The following is an 8,923-nucleotide window of genomic DNA, read 5'->3' as shown; positions in this document are numbered from 1 at the left end:
TAATTTATAGATGTCCTGGCTTCAAATTGTCCATATATGGTCAATGTTTCTGCCTAGGGGTCTTGGAAGTATGTATGAGGAGCATGTGTTAGGAAACACACAGGACACCAGCTCTTTCAGGGAGTAGGGTAGACGGGAATGGGATTTTGCATCTTCTGAAGTAGTTGTAGCGGTATGTCTCATCTTTGGTCACAAGCCTCATAAATGCAGAGCTGTAAGTATATAACTGTGAGGTTTCTATGTAGAATAGTCTTATGGTACAGTTACATGTCTTTCCCATATGTAGACTCCTGGCTATTTGAATTTAATCATTTTACTTATATATTCTACATGAAGTTCTATAAGTTACTTAATACCCAGTTATAGGCAGAATTTAGCTTCTAATGCTTTATAACAAATTATCCTATAACTGAGCAGTTTATTTTGGCTCATTGATTCTGTGGGCCTGGAGTCAATACAGAAAACAGCAGAGATGACTTGATTTTGCTCCAAAATATCTTGGTCCTCTGCTGGGAAGATATGATGGCTCAATATCTCTCTGTGTCTGTAAGCTAGAATCATTAGGTGATGTCTTCATTCACATGTCTCACTATTGATGTTGGCTGTCACCTGGGACCTCAGCTGAGCCTGTCATCTAGAACAACTATGTGTGGCCTTTTCAAGTGTTCCGAGCATTCATATAGCATAATGATCTTGGGGTACCCATATTTTTAATATGGTGACTCAGGAAGTATTAGTTTTCTATGCTGTGTAACAAATTATGACAAATTTAGTGACATTACTCAGAAAAACAGACACTTAATATCTCACCAGTCTGTATGTCCAAAGTCTGGGTTCAGTCTTGGCTGGATTCTCTACTCAGAGTTTCACATTCAACTTTTTGGCCAGCTGTGTTCTCATTTGAAACTCCAAGGAAGAATTGGCTTTCTAGCTCATTCTGTTGGCAGAATTGAGTCCCTTGCAGTTGTGAAAATGAGGATCCCATTTTCTGATTGTCAGTGGAGGGCTGCTGTCACCTCCTGAGGGCCAGCAGAAGCCCTGTGCCCCAGAACTTCTCACAGGCACTTGGACAATTCCTCAAACATTGCAATTAGCATCAGGACCTCTCACCTCAAATCCCCACCATGCTTCACGCCTCTGTAACTTCTTATTCTGCTTCTAGACAAAATAAATGTCTATGCTGTTAAAGGTTTCATGTGATTAGGTCAGGCCCAGCCAGGTAATCTTCCTTTTGATCAATATGAAGCCAAATTTAGGTACCTTTAATTATGTTTAAAAATTTTCCTTTTGCATGTAAAATAACATAACCACAAGTGTGAAGTCCTCAGGATGAGGGCAAGGAAACTTAGGGTACCAGTAAAGAATTCCGCCTCCAACAGTGTGCAGGGTGGAGCCTGCATCTTCTTTTCTGTTACAGTACCAGGGGTCATGGAGCATCACATCTAGAACATTCTCTTGGCTAAAAGTGAGACCCTCTGATCAGCCCAGATTCAAGCAAAGAGAATGTTGAACCCGCCTCCTGAAGGGAGTGTCAAAGAATTTGCAGACATGTTTTAAAACAATTGTTACCATTCCTTAAACCTATTTTATGTAAATAAGTTGGAATTACGTTTATATACAATCACAATTCGTGGTCACTGTTAATTACAATACAGAAGAGCTGTGTAGACTCCTGTGAGCACACAGAACAGGTCCCTCAAATCGAGAGTTAAGATTATGAAGGGTGATATTTCCTGAAGGAAATATCTAATTTGACACATGGAAGTTTGGTACAAGTTTGGTATGTCAAAGAAGGGGATAAACAGAGAGTGTTGACAGAGAGAAGAGGATATGTAATGTCCTAGGTTTGAGAAAAAGTACGACACATTTGGAAATAAAAAGGAGTTTGGTGTGGCAAAAATGTTACATTAGAGAAAGAAGAGTGGAAGGAAATAAAATTGAAGAGGTTAGTTGAGACCAATCTCTAAAGGATTTTGTAAGCCATATTAAAGAGTAGAAAATATGAAAAAATGCTCATCATCACCGGTCATTAGAGAAATGCAAATCAAAACCACAATGAGATACCATCTCACGCCACTTAGAATGGCAATCATTAAAAAGTCAGGAAACAACAGATGCTGAAGAAGATGTGGAGAAATAGGAACACTTTTACACTGTTGGTGGGAGTGTAAATTAGTTCAACAATTGTGGAAGACAGTGTGGTGATTCCTCAAGGATCTAGAACTAGAAATACCATTTGATCCAGCAATCCCATTACTGGGTATATACCCAAAGGATTATGAATCATTCTACTATAAAGACACATGCACATGTATGTTTACTGCGGCACTTTTCACAATAGCAAAGACTTGGAACCAACCCAAATGTCCAACAGTAATAGACTGGATAAAGAAAATGTGGCACGTATACACCATCTAATACTATGCAGCCATAAAAAAGGATGAGTTCATGTCCTTTGCAGGGACATGGATGAAGCTGGAAGCCATCATTCTCAGCAAACTATCACAAGAACAGAAAACCAAACACTGCATGTTCTCACACATAAGTGGGAGTTGAACAATGAGAACACATGGACACAGGGTGGGGAACATCACACATCAGGGCCTGTTGGGGGGAGGGGGGCTAGGGGACGGATAACATTAGGAGAAATACCTAATGTAGGTGACAGGTTGATGGGTGCAGCAAACCACCATGGCATGTGTACACCTATGTAACAAAATTGCACGTTCTGCACATGTACCCCAGAACTTAAAGTATTAAAAAAAAAGAGTAGAAGATAATGAGAAGTGAATCCTTGCTACTGTCACAATTCAGAAACAATTCCGGAGGCCACCTGATGGCTTTATGGATCTCTGTTACCAGAGTCCCTGCAGCCACACTCAGCTTGTGTGCATGACACTCTGTTATCTGTCACTAGCACATCTTAATAATGACTGGTCAGTGGAATGGCCTTCAACAGACACCAGCGTCAGTATCTTCACAATTTACCTGCTCCTTCTGGGTCTTGGCACCTGTACTGTTTTCTCTGGCTCCTCGCAGTGACCCAGTGTATTCTGAAATACCAAATTGAACTACTTGCTGTTATAGTTACGTGGTTACATTCAGAGATTCTGTACTACCTATGGTTTCATCCAGACATAAATTTTCCCGACATTTAGACACCATCGGTGTAATCATTAATAATTACATACATTTATAATAATATACACTTATATACCACTTCAGCTTTTTCAAGCATTTTTAAATGAATTTTCATACTGTGTCTATCTCTGAACTTTCCCTAATCCCAGTTGTGTACCCAATACTGAAGCAACACATTATACTTTGTCTAGCTGATTCTTTCTTATGTTCTCTTTAGGTCTCAGGTTAAATGTTTCTTCCTTAAATGTTACTCTTACACCCTTGCAATGAATCTAAATTTCATTCTGTTACCACTTTCATTGTATTTCATATTCTTTCCTTTAGAATTATATATTGATTTTTGTTATTTGTTTAATGTCTGCTTCTCCCATGATAATGTGTTGTCTCACAGGAAGTCTGCTTTTCTCACCATGTATTACCAGAATCTCATAGGTTTTAATAAGTATTTCTTAAATTGATGTGTAATTCACTGGCATTTCCGGATTCCAGTAGAGAAGTAGAGGTGAAAGATGATTAAACGTATGAAAAACCTATCTTCAGTATAATTTACAACGTGTGTTGCTTTTGACACAAAATATAAGTAAAAACATCCTTATAGGTAAATACAATTTGAAGATATGTCCCATTGCCACTGGTGTCTTCCTCCCCATCTCAAAGAATATATTGACATGCTCACCAATCTTGTTATGGTAATCCCAGAGCTGCTGTTGGAGTAGAGAAGTATGCTTGAGCTTTTCCAACATGTGACATGAGTTAGGGCAGATTTTCCCCAGTGACATAGACTTTCTGTGATAGTGCAGTGAATAGGTGGCAAAGCCTTGGATGTCTAATACATGTTACAAAATGATGATATCTAAAACCAGACTTTATCCTTCTTGCCAAACTGCTCTTGCTGTAGTTTTCCTAATTTTAATAGAAAGAACCTCCATTCTTCCGGTTGTTCCAACCAAAAAACCTAGAAATATTCTTAACCTTTCACTTTCTCTCATATCTGGTGTTTATTCCATCATGATACCCTGTTGACTCTCCCTTGAAATACCTCAGAGCCTGGTTCTTCTCACCATGCATGTCCCCCGGGGACAAGCCAAACAATACCTTTCACCCTTATCAGGTCATCATTCTCATCAGCATCGTCTTTCACTTCTAATCAGGACTTCCTATTTCAACTTTGCCCTCCACATTCTATTTCCTTATTAAACATTTATCTATTGCCTCTATGGTATATTTAATATAGCTTATATATGTTTATATAGCTTATATATGTTATATATGTTGCTATGATCTGTAAGATATGTGCTTATATGTATATTATTATATTTCTATGACATATGATGATATATGCTTATAATATATATATAATATAAGCATATATATAATATATATTATATAATATTATAATATATATATAATATAAGCATATATAAGGAGCATATATGACTCTATATGCTCTTTCTTTGCTCAAAGCCATCCAATGAGTTGATATTTCCTTCAGAGAAAAATCCAAAGTTTTCCAAAAGCCTAATATGCCTGCCCTCAAATTCCTAATACATCCTTTCCTGCCCATTCTCTTCTTGTTCACCAGCTCAAACCACAGCCTTGTTGTTTCATCAACTTACCGGGAATTTTGCATTTGCTATTGCCTCAGCCTGAATGTTTCTTGTGTTCAGTGTCCACATGATTTTTCTTTTAATTCAGGAGTCTAAAGTGGTGTCTAACCTGGTGTCAAGTGTTTAAATGAATGCCACCCCATGAGTCTTTCTTGGCTACTTTATATAAGAGTTTATGCTATTTGCCCTAAATCTCTGATTTAGTTTAGATTTCTCCAAAAGCAGGCCATGAGTGATAGTTCATTTTACGTGTGAGCTTGAGTGGGCTGAAGGATGCCCAGATATCTGGTAAAACGTTATTTTGGAGCAGATCTGTGAGAGTGTTTCTGGAAGAGGTTGACATTTGTATTGATAGACTAAATAAAGAAGTTCATCTTAACCAATGCAAATGTACAGCACCCAATTAGCTAACGGTCTGAATGCAACAAAAAGCTTAATGAAGGGCAAATTTGATCTCTGCTTGAGCTAAGACGTTTGCCTTCTCCTCCCATAAGACATCATAATGCCTGGTTCTTGGGCCTTCACATTCAGACAGGGACTTACACCATTGGTCTCCTGGCTTCTCAAGCCTTTGAATTTGGACTGGAACTATATCATCAGCTTCTTGGCACCTCTAGTTTGCCAATTGTCAGTCTTAGCTTCCATAATCACATGAACCAATCTTTCATAATAAGTCTCTTTTTTTGTATTTACAAATATCTTATTGGTTCTACCTCTCTGAATCATCCTAATACATCCTGAGAAAAATATCTGGGTGTAAGTTGTTTTTTCAGGAGGTGACCCCAAGAACACAATGGGAAGGGAGTTTGCAGCAGTTAATACAAAGTATATTACTGAGTAGGCTAATGCTATGGGATAGCGCTGTGAAACTCAGTAGATTTCATGAAAAAAAAACCAGTGTTGTCCCACCTGAGGGGAAAGGAGGCTACAATATTTAGCCCCACTGCATTACATAATGAAACAAGAATTGCTCCTGGGTTACTATAGCCTCATTGTCTGTCTCTCCTACTTACAGCTCCAGTGCACTCAGGCAGCCAGAAAAAGACCTCAGTCACACGTTCTTTCGCTCAGAAGCTTTTGGATCCCTACACATAGAGACAAGGAGTACTGGCATGTGGAGAGGCTCTGACAATGTATACAACACCCTCACTTTTGATGAGTTGAAATGTTATATCATATCATATCATATCATAGCAATTATCGATCATCTCTCTTCCTCAAATAAAATAGTAACAACTTAGGAGAAATAAATATTATTTTGGCCATTGTTCTATTTTCAATGTCTGCCAGGTACTTGTTAGTTTCCCCCAAATTGCTTTTTATTTCAGCAAATAAAATCAAAGTTTGCAGTCACATCTCTAGATTCTCAAACCCTACCACCTACTAATGGACAGTACCTTATGCAGGACATCTTTAGTAGATATAAGGCATAAAAGTACCCAGTTCACATGATAGGAGTATAAAAAGATTGTTAGAAAATTTATCCATTTGATAACATAATTCTAAGACTCTTGCTTTCCCTTTTTGCCAAATCTTGTTCAGGAAAAACAGACTGACATTTTAAATATTATAAATCTTGACATACATGTAGGAATAGGTACTTATTTCAAAAATCTAAGATGTTGGTAAACTTTCTGACCATCTGTGTATTTGAACAAAACAGATACCCTCTTGACCTTTTCCTGCAGCTATGGCAGTGCAGTCAGTGAAATGAAGCTGAGAGAGTAGCACGGAGGCAGATGGCCTATGTGAGCGGTCTCATAGAAGGGAAGGAAGATTTAAATATTAGATCCAGCATATCCCTTGAATTTGAAAATGTAATCTCCCTAAACTTCAGTTTTAATAAGACTTGACTATGCAAAGGTTAGAAACCACTCATCTGGTCTCTCTTATAAGAAAATCTGCCATTACTGGAATCAGCTAGTATTTTATTTGAAACAACTAAAATATATATTTTATGCCAATATTGATTATATAGATGTTTACATTTTTCTTCTTGAGATCATGCTTTTAACTGAATATCATTGTCTAAGAGAGATTATAAGAGTCTTAATAAATAGATGTTTCTCTTTCAGTTCATTTATCATTTGTCTGCCTGCAAGTTTGTGCAAAGCAAGAGAAGGCCGGTGGCCCATAAGAAATCCTGAATAGATGGGCAAAAGCTATTTAGGTTTTGCAAATTTCCTTCAAATCTCTATGATAACAGAAATAGAAATATCTATAAAGGTCAAAACAGTGGTTACAGAGGAAGGATGTTTAGTGGCTTTTAGTTTTAAATGAATAGCTCCCCAAAAATAGAATGTGAAAGATAAGTCAAAGATCTTTATTTCACTTTTTAATATTCTAAGATTTTGGTCGAGGTAAAGTTTAACAAGAAAAAATGTTTCAGCTGAAATGTTCTCCCTTCTTTCTTCCAGTATTCTTCTTATATTCAACTTATATGCAGAGAATTATAAAAATGACGCCTTTTTTCTATTGCTTTGTTTATCCAAGTCTTCTAAGTTATATTTGTTTTTTTAAATTTTCCAATCCAAAACTTGTCACCGTACAATTTTAGTCTAAATTCTTAAAATAATAAAACAAACATTAATTAATTATATATTTGTCAATGCATATTCCACAACAGTTTTTCTTCTCTGTCCATGTCTAGAAAAAGCCATGAGTAGTAGATGACAGCAAAAATCAGAACACTCTTCCTTTCTCTTGAAGATGTGGAGACTGGCCTCCCCTATTTTAATCTGGGCAGGGTGTGTGACTAGCTTTGGCCACAATGTGGCAGAAGGGACAATGTATGAGTTTAGAACCTAAGCCTCAAGAGACTTTGCACCATTATGCTCTCTCTAGGAATTCTGGGACTGCCACTTTAACAAGTGCTATACTCTCCTGCTAGAGAATGAGAAAAAAGGTGAGGTGAGGCCCCAGTTAGCCTTTCCTTATGACTATTTCATACGAGGCTCTCATAAAGCAGCCTGATGTCTAGTTGATTGCAGCTGTATAATTTACCACATTTAGATTTCATACCAGAAGTACCACATAGCTGAACCCAGTCTAGTAGATTTGTTAGATTCATGAATATTTGTGGTAGGTAGGATTTCTCACCTGACAAATATATATACACCATGTGCATATTCAAGTACACTGTGAATTAGGTGTGTTTTCATGATTAAGTTATAGTATATGGCATAGTTGGCCTTTATATAGATTATCTGGGTAAGCCTGACTTAATTACATGAGCCTTCTAAAAGCTTTTTCTAGCTACTCTCAGAAAGGGACATTGAAAAGATCAGAAGCATAAGAGAGTTTTTGACATAGCGGAGTTGTTCTGCATGACTCAGAGGAGCCCAGATGGCAAAAACTGGAGAACAATATCTAATTGCTGAGAGAACTAACTAGCCAATAGCTAACGAGACAAGGGAGACCTCAGTTCTGCAACCACAAGAAAGTCAATTCTGCCAACAACCTGAGGGATCTTGGAAATAGATCTTTCCTAAGTCAAGTCTAGAGATAAGTACACAACCAGTCAATGCCTTGATTCAACCGTAGGAGACCCTGAGTTGACAAAGAAAATGCTGGATTCTTCAGGACATAGGCATGGGCAAGGACTTCATGTCTAAAACACCAAAAGCAATGGCAACAAAAGCCAAAATTGACAAATGGGATCTAATTAAACTAAAGAGCTTCTGCACAGCAAAAGAAACCACCGTCAGAGTGAACAGGCAACCTACAGAATGGGAGAAAAATTTTGCAACCTACTCATCTGACAAAGGGCTAGCATCCAGAACTACAATGAACTCAAACAAATTTAAAAAAAAAACAAAGAACCCCATCAAAATGTGGGCGAGGGTTACGAACACACACTTCTCAAAAGAAGACATTTATGCAGCCAAAAAACACATGAAAAAATGCTCATCATCACTGGCCATCAGAGAAATGCAAATCAAAACCACAATGAGATACCGTCTCACACCAGTTAGAATGGCGATCATTAAAAAGTCAGGAAACAACAGGTGCTGGAAAGGATGTGGAGAAATAGGAACACTTATACTGTTGGTGGGACTGTAAACTAGTTCAACCATTGTGGAAGTCAGTGTGGTGATTCCTCAGGGATCTAGAACTAGAAATACCATTTAATCCAGCAATCCCATTACTGGGTATATACCCAAAGGATTATAAAT

This window comes from Gorilla gorilla, chromosome 3 (genome assembly GCF_029281585.2).
Source record: "Gorilla gorilla gorilla isolate KB3781 chromosome 3, NHGRI_mGorGor1-v2.1_pri, whole genome shotgun sequence".
Lineage (NCBI taxonomy): Eukaryota > Metazoa > Chordata > Mammalia > Primates > Hominidae > Gorilla > Gorilla gorilla.
Note: the sequence above shows the minus strand (reverse complement) of the source record.